We start from the raw sequence: 14,371 nt of genomic DNA, 5'->3' as shown, positions 1-14,371 counted from the left end.
TCTTATAAAAAATCCGACTGTTGACTTTGGAATATTTAGGAGCTAGGAAATTTCACGACTGGATTTGTTGCACAGGTGTTATCCTATGACAGTTCCACGCTGGAAATCACTGAGCTAACTGAGAGCGGCCCATTCTTTCACAAACAGAAATTTCACAGTCTCCATGTCTTGGTGCTTGATTGTATGCACCTGATTCTGATCATTTGGATAAGTGTCCAAATACTTTTGGCAATAAATAGTGTATGTACCGTATTTTCCGCACTATAAGGCGCACCTAAAAACCACAAATTTTCTCAAAAGCTGACAGTGCGCCTTATAACCCGGTGCGCTTTATATATGGATAAATATTAAGATTCATTTTCATAAAGTTTAGGTCTCGCAACTACGGTAAACAGCCGCCATCTTTTTTCCCCGTAGAAGAAGCGCGCGGTGCATGCTGGGATATGTGACGTTTCATTTCCATTTGTGTGTTTATGTAAAGACCCCAAAATGGCTCCTATTAAGTGTGTTGTCTGTCTAATTATAAATAATGCAGACGAGGCGTGTTAACTGAGTTCTCAACGTTTACTCACAGCGTGCTCATAACCACATTCTAACTGCCAGCATACAACAACGCTTCTCAGGGCTACCGCGCATGCTCGTAACTATCGTTGCATGCTGGGTAGTGTAGTTGTTATATTTGCTAGCTCATAACAGCACATTAAGAGACACGCTTACGCGCTTAATTCAATACTCGCCATCATTCCGGGTGGATTGACAAAAGACCTCCAGCCGCTAGATATTGGTGTCAACAGGGCATTCGAAGCTAGACTGCTAACTGCGTGGGAACAGTGGATGACGAAGAAGCGCGCGGTGCATGCTGGGATATGTGACGTTTCATTTCCATTTGTGTGTTTATGTAAAGACCCCAAAATGGCTCCTATTAAGTGTGTTGTCTGTCTAATTATAAATAATGCAGACGAGGCGTGTTAACTGAGTTCTCAACGTTTACTCACAGCGTGCTCATAACCACATTCTAACTCCCAGCATACAACAACGCTTCTCAGGGCTACCGCGCATGCTCGTAACTATCGTTGCATGCTGGGTAGTGTAGTTGTTATATTTGCTAGCTCATAACAGCACATTGAGAGACACGCTTACGCGCTTAATTCAATACTCGCCGTCATTCCGGGTGGATTGACAAAAGACCTCCAGCCGCTAGATATTGGTGTCAACAGGGCATTCGAAGCTAGACTGCTAACTGCGTGGGAACAATGGATGACAGAAGGCGAACACACCTTCACTAAGACGAGGAGGCAGCGCCAGACGACGCCAACATCTGCCAGTGGATCGTAAATTTGCCCAACTTTTCACTTCGGACACCGAAGACGAAGGATTTACGAATGAAGAATAACTTCAGAAAGTGAGCGCTATGTTTATTTTGTGTGTTGTGACATTAACGTTCGAGCAACATTATGTTGCTATTGCTCTGCACTATTTTGAATTTTACTATGTTTGTGATTGCACATTTGCGTACATTTTGGGAGTGAACAGAGTTGTTAGAACGCTGGTTTTTAATATATTATTAAAGTTTGACTGACCTATCTGACTGTTTTTTTGACATTCCCTTTAGCGCAGCGTAGGCGCGGCTTATAGTCCGGGGCGGCTTATTGGTGGACAAAGTTATGAAATATGCCATTCATTGATGGTGCGGCTAATAATCCGGTGCGCCTTATAGTGCGGAAAATACGGTATATGTTTTCTATATGATGAGACAATGACCCAAAAGCATGATTTGTGGTACGATCTTTTGACAGGTCATAGGTCACATTAAGTCATACCTTATATTTAGGATCATATTTAGGATATCATGGCTGTCCAGATTTGTTATGGTTTTGTCAATACAGTATGACATAAATACAGTACGTAAATAACCAATAGAGATTGGTTATCTACGATGTATATAGTTTGTTCCCACTCCTGATAGACTATTCTTTTGTTGGAGGTCTGTGCTTTACTCTGTGCCTTTCTAGTGTATTCTGCAGTGTATATAAGGTGACCTGTGTGAGTGAATAAAGACACTATTGGGCTTGAGTGTGTGCGTGTGTGTGTGGTTGGATTGAAGGACATGAGGGGGGCCCCCCGAAAGCCCTTTAGAGCCCTGGTCTCCTGACCTCTCACCTCCCCCAGAGCCCTCTGTGTATCCTGACACCTTAATAATAGATGTGAAAAAGAGGGAACAACTTTCTCACCTCCACACACTTCTCGCGAGAGACTCACACACACTTATTGATTTTGTTAACTGAGTCAATGTGGACATGTGATGTGGGATAACACGTCTTATCACACTTCTGACTGTCTTTGCTCAATAATGATGTGCAATATTTTGTTTTCAACATATTATATTATTGTATAGAAATATGCAAAACTGTCATATTTTGGTGGTTTGGAGTTAAAGGTATATTGTAAGGATATATTGTTTCCCATTCCTCATTATCAATCAATCAATCACAAGTTTATTCATATAGCCCTTAATCACAAGTGTCTCAAAGATCCCACATCAGGACAAGAAAAAACTCAACCCAATGGGAACAACGAGAAACCTTGAAAGGGGCCGCAGATGTGGTGACCGGTTCAATGGTTGCCGACTGATTCAAAATACAGCATGTTTTGCTCTTATTTTTCATTCACGTTGCTAGCAAACTGTTTAAGTCTATGAATGTTCTCATTCATCCGGGTAATTGTAATCTCAGGGCTTTCAATCGATCATAACTGGACTGTTTGGTAGATATGCTTAGAAGATGTTTTGCCTCTCTTCGGAGTTCGGCTTCATCAGTTCATGCTCGTAGACTTACATTGGTCAGATCTAGTCTTAGATTTAGATTGGTCAGATCTAGTCTAGCAGCTGGTGCCAGTACCTCAGTAGGCGTCATCAGTCCATGCTCATAGACTTAGATTGGTCAGATCTAGTGTAGTGGCAAGTGCCAAAACCCCAAATATTTATACTCCAAAAATCAGGAGGATGGTTTCTCTCTATTGTAGTGGGAAAAACAACTGTTTTGAGGCCAACTAGCAACCCTAGTGTCAAAGCCAACAACGGTCGTCGAAGTGTAATTGGCATTAAAATATTGTGTGGCAGAACGATCGCTCTGATTCGACTACTACCAGTCCAAAATAGTTGGAATCTCCCACGGTAGCATTCCATTCAGTTGTAAACAAATGGCATTCTGGTCACCTTCTATGAACAGAATGTTTCTAAGGCCTGTTCAGTGATGGTTTTTCTACCATGACATAGATGGCTTTCCTCACTCCTCTTTCATACCATCCGTCCTCCCTGTCCAGAAACTGTACATTAATGTTCTCAAAGGAGCCCTGTTCTTCCCTGAGGTGCAGGTCAACAGCTGAGACAAAGCCAATTGAGTTTTGGACATGATGTTGAATTTTGCCAACCAGAGGTGTTAAGATGTTGGCCACATACTTAGCAATATTGTATGTCAGAGTTGATGCTGGTTCTGAGGGGAGCCCCATTTTTGTGTAATTTTGGAAGGCTATAAATGCTAGGGATGGTTTCTTGTTGGTGTAATCGGTAATACAATGCCCGGTTGATGGCTTGAAGTTAAACTGTTTCGCCAATGCGTCTTACCCCCATCAGCTAAGTCTTGGCCTGAAGAGTTTGCCTGTCTATGCTATGCCATGCGTCGGCTTAGTGGTTGTTTTGTTTCTACCAGTGACGTGCGGTCACTGGTAGAAACATGTATGTATGCACTGTGTGCATATATATGTCTGTATACTATATATATATATATATATATATATATATATATATATATATATATATATATATATATATATGTATATATATGTATATATATATATATATATATATATATATGTATATATATGTATATATATACGTATATATATATACATGTATATGTATATATATATACATATATATATACATATATATATATATATATATATATATATATATATATATATATATATATATATATATATATATAGTTTACAGACATATATATGCACACAGTGCATACATACATTTTCAAATGTATTTCTTTTATTTTACAACAAGTTTTTTTTAAAATCTTAAGTTGTCTAAAAAAAATTATTTTACTATACATTTAAACAATATTTTTAATCTAAACCAAAATTGTTCTTTAGCTATGAATAAAAAAAAACACAACATATAGACACATTGTATCTTAAAAAAAAATATATATTTTTTTGTTGTTAATAGCATGTTTATGATAGTAAAAAAATAAACATATTTATAACAATGTAATGCGAACAACTACTTGTGACCATTACTTAATTCGATCATTGCGACTTTCTTCCCACCCTTTCCTCTTCCTCGTTTCCCCAGGTATTCTCTACCGTGGTCGTTGCTGTCTTTTGTCCACTAAGTACCACTTTGCAATATTGATGAGGCATGGAGGTCCAAACAGCAGCAGGACACAGTCTTGGGGCCCTACAGGGGCTTCTTACATAGTTAGAATGTTAGCTAAAGAGTATATCCATGTTGGGGGTGTCAAGTTCTTGAGAACAAGGTGCGTTTGTTTTGATGTAGGCTGCCTGAAAACCAATTATACTGCGGTTTTTACGAATGAGGCTTTTAACGCATGAACTTTAAGCCCTACCATTGTCTTTTAACTGGTTGTTTTCCATGTGTTACTTAGCGGTGTTTCCCCCTTCTTATAGTCCAAAGTTTCTTGGCTCAGGTGTTGGCGATAATACGAGGACACACATCTTATGACAGATGAAGTGTGAAATTGAAATGTTCCCCGTCTGGCTTTGACCTTGTCTCGACGTTGCCGCGCTCTCGGCTAGTTTGCCTTGCCCTGCCAGCAATTAAATATAGATTTGAAAATTCCTGAATATCCAAATAGCACTTGAGGACAACATCCATGAAATATTATTTAGCTGGTTTTATGTACATTATACTGTATCTTATTTCTGCATAATTATCCCATATGCTTTAACTACACAGGTTAGGAGCATGCTAAGTATTGTATAAGCATACCAAAAGTTAGCACTTTATCCATAATGTTTTATATACTCCCAAAAGGCTTTTTAAAATAGTACACCCTTAACGGTCTACCTAAATTGAACATTCTTCAAGTTTTTTACAAAACCACAATGTTAGCCTTTTTAATTGAGCTCATGTTATCACCCTTAGCATTTGTTTTCTTCACTCAAGAAAGTAGGTAGTGTCGGAGGCAGATATTTACATATATCCGAATTTAAGTGTTACTTCTTTTATTTCATAATCATATTACAAAACAGCTAGTGTTTTTCTTCCAATTGTGGTCTTTTGGTTGTCTGCAAACACTGTGTGCTTAAACCTTGAGTGAGGAATGTAAGAAAGAGAGATACTCCTTTCTCTTATCTAGCCTCATGTCCAGGTGCGGAGGGCAATGGGCATGTGTTTTGGCTGGAGGGACATGACTGCGAGGGTGGGAGAGAGAGAGACTTAAGAGGGGAGAGGGTTTTTCGGGGGGGGGCAGACCATCTTAGGGGCGCGATTGAATGTTCTATGCTGGACTGGTCTCAATGTATTTGCAAAGCTTTGCAAATATATTACAAAATACCTATTCTGTCTCTGGTGGTTTTTCTACTCAGCTTTAAGTGTCGTAAAGAGCTTGGGAGCGACTTGTGACTTGAATTCCCTGGGAGGAACAACTGGTCCAAACGCAACAGTAGCATAACCACTGTTAGACTTAGACAAAATGTATTGATCCACAAGAGAAATTGTTCAATTCTAATCATTCTAATACAACTAATTCTAAATATTTTAGCATGTTAGCATAGCATGTTCATTTCATTTTATTATAGTCTATACGCTGTTTCCCTTATTCAAGTTGTGAGCATAACAAGTTGCTCAAAAAGGTTAATTATGTCCTCTTATTCATATACTCTTTCAAATGTTATTGTAATCAGACCATATTTTTCAGTATATTAGATAGAATAGGTAAGGATTAAGATGCTAACCTTGTCACCGTTGTTATGCTCACACTTTCAAATGTTATTGTAATCAGACCATATTTTTCAGTATATTAGATGGAATAGGTAAGGATTCCATCTAATATACCGAAAATTATGGTCTGATTACAAGAACATTTGAAAGTTCTTGTAATGGAATAAGTAAGGATTCCATCTAATATACCGAAAAATATGGTCTGATTACAAGAACATTTGAAAGTGTGAGCATAACAACGGTGACAAGGTTAGCATCTTAAGTCCTATTAGAGTTTTCAAAATCCATGTAATCGTAATGGGGCTACATTATTGTTTGATTCCGTTTTTATAGCACAGTAGTTTGCATGTAAACTGTTAGCATGTTAGCATTTTAGCTAGTCTTATTAGGCTTTTGACATAGTGCCTGTCTACCAGTGTTTTTCATCATGCTGGCACACTAGATGTTAGCATTTAATTTGCATTTTTATGCTTCAAGAGTAAATTATTAATGAAATGTGAGTTATTACCAGAGATGTCCGATAATATTGGACTGCCGATATTATCGGCCGATAAATGCTTTAAAATGTGATATCGAAAATTATCGGTATCGGTTTCAAAAAGTAAAACGTATGACTTTTTAAAATGCCGCTGTGTACACGGACGTAGGGAGAAGTACAGAGCGCCAATAAACCTTGAAGGCACTGCCTTTGCGTGCCGGCCCAATCACATAATATCTACGGCTTTTCACACACACAAGTGAATGCAAGGCATATTTGGTCAACAGCCATACAGGTCACACTGAGGGTGGCCCTATAAACAACTTTAACACTGTTACAAATTTGTGCCACACTGTGAACCCACACCAAACAAGAATGACAAACACATTTCGGGGGAACATCCGCACCGTAACACAACATAAACACAACAGAACAAATACCCAGAACCCCTTGCAGCACTAACTCTTCCGGGACGCTACAATATACACCGCCGCTACCCCCTACCCCCTCCACCCCAACACCCCAACACCCCCTCCCCCAACCCCGCCCACCTAAACCTCCTCATGCTCTCTCAGCAATTCCAAACTGCTGTTTTGACGCATGTTAAAAAAAATAATGCACTTTGTGACTTCAATAATAAATATGGCTGTGCCATGTTGGCATTTTTTTCCATAACTTGAGTTGATTTGATTTGGAAAACCTTGTTACATTGTTTAATGCATCCAGCTGGGCATCACAACAAAATTAGGCATAATAATGTGTTAATTCCACGACTGTATATATCGATATCGGTTGATACCTCATTTTGCGATTCGGCACAGTCGAGGCAGGCATACCAAATCATGGCGTTCTTTTTTTTGGGTCAAAATTTCTGCTCAAGTTTTTTTTCTCGAGTAATGACAAATCGCTTGCCTTGTTCATGGCATATTTAGGACACAAGTAGAGCCTGTGAGGTCACATGGTGACGACATGCAGAGTGGATGATGCCATCAGCGTGCAGTGTCAGCATCTATTTCCATTCGCCAGCACGCATGAGTAGTGCTTGTTGTCTTGCCTACTACTACTGTGGTCGTATAATGTGTCCTCATTAGGGATGTCCGATAATGGCTTTTTGCCGATAACCGATATTCCGATATTGACCAAACCCTTAATTACCGATACCGATATCAACCGATACCGATATATACAGTCGTGGAATTAACACATTATTATGCCTAATTTGGACAACCAGGTATGGTGAAGATAAGGTCCTTTAAAAAAAAAAAAATAAGATAAATAAATTAAAAACATTTTCTTGAATAAAAAAGAAAGTAAAACAATATAAAAACAGTTACATAGAAACTAGTAATTAATGAAAATGAGTAAAATTTACATGCCAAAAGTTTCGACGCACAATGCGTTTTCTTTATTTTCATGACTATGTAGATTAGGGATGTCTGATAATGGCTTTTTGCCGATATCCGATATTCCGATATTGTCCAATTCTTTAATTACCTATACCGATATCAACCGATACCGATATCAACCGATATATACAGTCGTGGAATTAACACATTATTATGCCTAATTTTGACAACCAGGTATGGTGAAGATAAGGTACTTTTAAAAAAATTTATAAAATAAAATAAGATAAATAAATGAAAAACATTTTCTTGAATAAAAAAGAAAATAAAACAATATAAAAAGTTACATTGAAACTAGTAATTAATGAAAATTTGTAAAATTAACTGTTAAAGGTTAGTACTATTAGTGGACCAGCAGCACGCACAATCATGTGTGCTTACGGACTGTATCCCTTGCAGACTGTATTGCATACTTGCCAACCCTCCCGAATTTTACGGGAGACTCACGAAATTCAGCGCCTCTCCCGAAAACCTCCCGGGACAAATATTCTCCCGAAAATCTCCCGATTTTCAGCCGGAGCTGGATGCCACGCCCCCTCCAGCTCCATGCGGACCTGAGTGAGGACAGCCTTTTCTTTATGACGGGCGGACAACAGGGTGACAAGAACTAAATCATCCAGACTAGAGATAAATTGTATTATTATGTTTATCTTACCTAAAAATAAATATATTTATTAATTTAAAAAAAAATAAAATTAATAAAAAAAAGTTTACTATATTTTGCTAGAAACATCAAAATTAATTGTATTTTTATTTGTATTTTTTCTGACTCCTTATTACATCCAGCCATAGAATTATACATTAAAATAAACATATTTGAAATAATTAATTTTAAATTATCATGATAATTCATTTAAAATGACCATATTTAATTATTAAAATAATTGCTTGTTTATCAACAACTTTAGCATTTTATTCATTACATTTTGAAACTCTCAGAAGCCAAGTTATGTTATATTCCTTAAAATTAATTTATGCAAGTTTGAAGTATCAATTATCTAAACACAGTTTTGTTTGCATATTTTCAGGATGTAGATATATATATATATATATATATATATATATATATATATATATATATATATATATATATGTATGAAATACTTGACTTGGTGAATTCTAGCTGTCAATATACTCCTCCCCTCTTAACCACGCCCCCGCCCTCAACCACGCCCCTGTTCCACCCCTGACCACGCCCCCACCCCCCCCCACCTCCCGAAATCGGAGGTCTCAAGGTTGGCAAGTATGCTGTATTGATATATATTGATATATAATGTAGGAACCAGAATATTAATAACAGAAAGAAACAACCCTTTTGTGTAAATGAGTGTGAATGGGGGAGGGAGGTTTTTTGGGTTGGTGCATTAATTGTAAGTGTATCTTGTGTTGTTTATGTTGATTTAATAACAAATAAAAAAAATATATATATATTTTTAAAAACGATACCGATAATTAAAAAAACGATACCGATTATTTCCGATATTATATTTTAAAGCATTTATCGGCCGATAATATCAGACATCTCTAGTCCTCATGGTACAGTACTTGAGTAAAATAAAGGAAAACATACACCAAAGAGAACCAAAGCACACAGAATTCCAGAAATAGTCACCTTCTTTATGATTAATATTCAAAAGGATCCCTGTCCTGAACCAGACAAGCGCCAGATCAATTGTGACTCTCCGAGTGGGCATTTGCCAGGTTTTTACTCCCCAAAACAAACGTCGTAAATTTATCATGGTTGCTACCACCTCCCAAACAGGCGGCTCTAATCGTATGCTTGGGGGAGTTCCTTCAGACGGATGGGAAATATATCAAATATTTACTGTTGGGCGCTAGCTCGCAGTGACACACACACGGCATGAATTTAACATGGCCGCCGTCGAGACAAAAGGCAGGGTTGCCCGCCAGGAGCCAGAGCTTCCTGGAGTGCACATGGGCCGAGCCGGGCTTGGGCCGAGCCGGTACTGGCTTGGCTTTAATAGAGACCGATGTGCAGTGTGTGATCTGGGCCGGGCCTCAAGGCTGCGCCAGTGAGTCGCATGCAAGCTTGTGGCGTCTCTCGGCACGCATGCTTTTATTTCCTGTGTGTGCGCCCCGAGCCTGCACGTGTGTGTGTGTGTGTGTGTGTGCGTGTGTGTGTGTGTGTGGGTTTTGCCTTAAATTACAGGCGCTGTTTGTTGAGTGGTCCAGTGGAGCGCGCAGTGACAGATGATGTAAATTATTAATTGCTTTCCTGTAGCTGAGTGTGGTGGGCCTTGTCCTCCTTCTCTTTCTTCCGTCTTTCTCCCTCGCTTACCCTCTTTGTCTCGCTCCTTACCCTGTCTTGTTTTTTTTTTTTTTTGTTTCGGTGCCCCCCCACCCCGTCAGCCATATTTGTTTAGTAAAGTCTTTACGGCCCCCAAACTCAAGTTGTTCTGCCAAATACCGTATTTCCTTGAATTGCCGCCGGGTATGTAGTATGCGCCTGTCTAGAATTACCGCCGGGTCAAACTCGTTTCGCAAAATAATTAGCGCATGCTTAACATTACCGCCGGGTCAGGATTACCGCCGGGTCAAACTCGTTTCGCAAAATATTATTTTTATTAGCGCATGTCTAGAATTACCGCCGGGCAGTGACGTGCAGTCAGGGGAGGCAGGTGAGGCGGGGCCTCACCTGCCAGCATGGAAAGAAAAAAAATGTAAAAAGAAAAAAAAATAATTAAATTGTTATATGTATCCAGTGATTATACTATAAAGTTATTTTCCATTTAACTTCACCAGTTTTAGATTATTTTTTATTCAAAATCGCTGAATTTTCACATTTGCCGTTCAAATACTGAGAAGAGACTTGCGGTGAGTCAGCAGCCAGTTGAGGCACGTCACTCAGTGCCTCAACATGGATTACGCAATGACTCGGCTAACTGCTGGCCAGTGCAGTGAGACCGTATTGCTATATATGGACTGGACTCTCACAATATTATGTTAGACCCACTCGACATCCATTGCATTCGGTCTCCCTAGAGGGGGGGGGGGTTACCCACATATGCGGTCCTCTCCAAGGTTTCTCATAGTCATTCACATCGACGTCCCACTGGGGTGAGTTTTTCCTTGCCCTTATGTGGGCTATACCGAGGATGTCGTTGTGGCTTGTGCAGCCCTTTGAGACACTTGTGATTTAGGGCTATATAAATAAACATTGATTGATTGATTGATTGCTATATGAATTATATTATACATTTCCATAGTTTAGTTAGCTGAGGTTTATAATGTACAATGTATTTTGTCAACAACTGTATGTGTGTAACGTATTTCTTGTGCTTAGCAATCATAAAACTGCTGCGAAGACGCACTGTGCGAGGCTCGCAGTAATCCCGCCTCCTGGTGGGAGAGGGCGCTAGTGATCCCAGGGAGCATTTCTGCGACTACTCGGCTGCAGAAGAAGTGACAACAAGCAGCAACAGTTAGCAGCGATCGTTTATTTTTTCCTCTCGCCTGGACTATTAACATGGAGGATTACATATTTAAAATAAAACCGTTTTCTAAACTGGACTTTCAATCGAAGCAGGAGGTAATAATTAAAGGAAGATCTCCATCGAGACAGAGAGACTTTTAAAACTGAAGGAAGATAAGGAAGACTTCTATAAACAAGTTATCGATGCTTTTGTTCAAAAGGAGCTGTGCATGGACTTCATTTATAAGTAAAGGTAAGACCATAATAATGTTTTTTTTTTTAATTAAATATGCTTTTTTGTGTGCTACAGTTTGTATGTGTAAAGTTAAAGTTAAGTTAAAGTACCAATGATTGTCACACACACTAGGTGTGGTGGAATTTGTCCTCTGCATTTGACTCATCCCCTTGCTCACCCCCTGGGAGGTGAGGGGAGCAGTGGGCAGCAGCGGCGCCGCGCCCGGGAATAATTTTTGGTGATTTAACCCCCAATTCCAACCCTTGATGCTGAGTGCCAAGCAGGGAAGAATGCTGGTATGAGATTTTAAACACAACCCGTTAACTGCTGCCAATCAAATGGTGAATAAGATACGGTACTCTTTAGGGTTCATATGTTTGTAAATCTGACTGTGATGAAGTCAGTGCCTCACCAGTCATGAACCTCACCGCACGTCACTGCCGCCGGGTCAAACACGTTTCGAAAAATAATTAGCATATGCCTAGAATTTCCGCCGGGTCAAACTCGTCACGTCTCGAGTGACACTTCACCTGTCATCATTTTCAAAATGGAGGAGGCTGATTTCAATAATTTGAAATTGCATAAAGGGAAGAAGATAAAGAGCTATTCAGTAGGATTTAAGGTCCAAGCTATTGAATATGCTAAAAAGAACAGTAAGCAGCTATGTTTTATTAATATACCGTAGCTGCGCGTGTCAAATATGAGTCATTAAATGACTCCCGCCTCCTGGTGGTAGAGGGCGCTAGTGATCCTTCTTGCGACTACTCGGCTGCAGAAGAAGTGACAACAAGCAGCAACAGTTAGCAGCGATCGTTTATTTTTTCCTCTCGCCTGGAATTTTAACATGGAGGATTACATATTTAAAATAAAACCGTTTTCTAAACTGGACTTTCAATCGAAGCAGGAGGTAATAATTAAAGGAAGATCTCCATCGAGACAGAGAGACTTTTAAAACTGAAGGAAGATAAGGAAGACTTCTATTGTCATGTCTGTGTAATCATGTTTTGTTTTAGTCATGTTTTGTTTTGTTTAGTTATTGGACTCTTTAGTTTCTGGCTTTTCACTCCCTTGTCTTGTTTCCATGGTTACCCATTAGTTTCACCTGTTCCACGTTTGGACTCATTGTGCACTCTTGTTTGTCACCATAGCAACCCATTAGTTTTCACCTGTCACGTCACGCACCTGTTTCACGTTTTGAGTCACGCACCTGTTTTCGTTAATCATGTCTGTAGTATTTAAGTTCATTGTTTTCAGTTTGTCTTTCTGGCGACATCCGCATTCATACCCATGTCCAAGTAAGTTTTTTCTATTCATGCCACAGTTAGCGACTTTTTGTTCATGTCCTTAGTTTTTTGCCCACGTGCAAGTATTTGTTTCATTTGTCAAGTTTGTACTTCCGCCTTGTGCGCGCCTTTAGTTTGTTCCTTTTGTTATAGTAAAATTAAATATGTATCCACCTGGAAGTTATATCTGGTCCAAATCTTTTGCACCTCGGGAAAACAAACCACGCCACAGTCCTAGTCCTGACATCTATAAACAAGTTATCAATGCTTTTGTTCAGAAGGAGCTGCGCATGGACTTCATTTATAAGTAAAGGTAAGACCATAATAACATTTTTTTTTATTAAATGTGCTTTTCATGATGGTATCCTTACATCACACTCAAATTTATAAGCGCAGGCCTAAATTTACCGCATGCCTCTGGTAAGCGCCGGAGTGAGAAGAGCTTTTAAAATAATTAGCGCATGCTTACATTTACCGCATGCCTTTGGTAAGCGCCGGAGTGAGAAGAGGTTTTAAATTAATTACCGCCCCGACGCTAATTCAAGGAAAAACGGTATGCCAAAACAAAATGATTCAGTGCACAATTGTATTGGTTTCATGGTGTACCTTTTCAAAAATGTCCAACCTGAACCGTCACGATTTTTTTGACGTTCAAAGTATTGTACAGAAGCTGCACTCCAACCGAAAGACTGTCACTTCTGTATTTCGCTCAAATTCTAAAGCCTTTTTATTACAGAGATCCTGCAAAAATCACCACTTAAAATGTTTATTGTCATATATTAGTCTGATTTCTCAACTAGTTTGCCTAAAAGTAAGCATTCTATAGCCCATGGATCCACAGAATTTTTGACCCGGGGGCCGCATGGTTAAAAAAATTTGGCCAGGGGCCGGGCTATATATATATACATATACAGTCGTGGACTTGTTTCTTCAGCATTGTCCATGCGTTTAAGTCAGGACATACCGGTGTAGTAAGTTTACATTATTCACCCAAGGAACTTTAGTTATGAGAGAGTTTCGGTTGGACGGTTTTTCACGGGACACATGTTGTTTCCGGATAAGGAGATGCTGCTCCGTTATTGATTTGAGTAAAGTCTGAATGTCATTAAAACAGTTAGCTCCATATTTTGACACTTCTTCCACTCCTGTCCTTGCACGCTACACCGCTACAACAAAGATGACGGGGAGAAGACATTACCGAAGGTGAGCCACGTAAATAAGACCGCCATCCTGAAGCGACTGCCAGAAAGCGGCTTGAAGATGATCTGTAAAACATAATCTATGCAACATTTTGACCAAAGAATCACCATTACATGTTATGTACACCAGTGGTACCCAACCACCGGGCCGCGGACCGATTGGTACGCGAGACACATTTTCAAGCGTTGACCGGTCCGCAGCTACAAAAAGGTTGGGGACCACTGATGTACACCACAAGGAAGTGTTTTTAATTTAGAAAAAAATAATATGACTCCTTTAATGCGCCCTATAATCCGGTGCGTTTTATATATGAAAAAAAAAATAAAAAAAATAGACCACTTAATAATCCGATGGATTATAAA

The sequence above is a fragment of the Nerophis lumbriciformis genome, linkage group LG09, assembly GCF_033978685.3.
Source record: "Nerophis lumbriciformis linkage group LG09, RoL_Nlum_v2.1, whole genome shotgun sequence".
NCBI classification, from domain to species: domain Eukaryota; kingdom Metazoa; phylum Chordata; class Actinopteri; order Syngnathiformes; family Syngnathidae; genus Nerophis; species Nerophis lumbriciformis.
Note: the sequence above shows the minus strand (reverse complement) of the source record.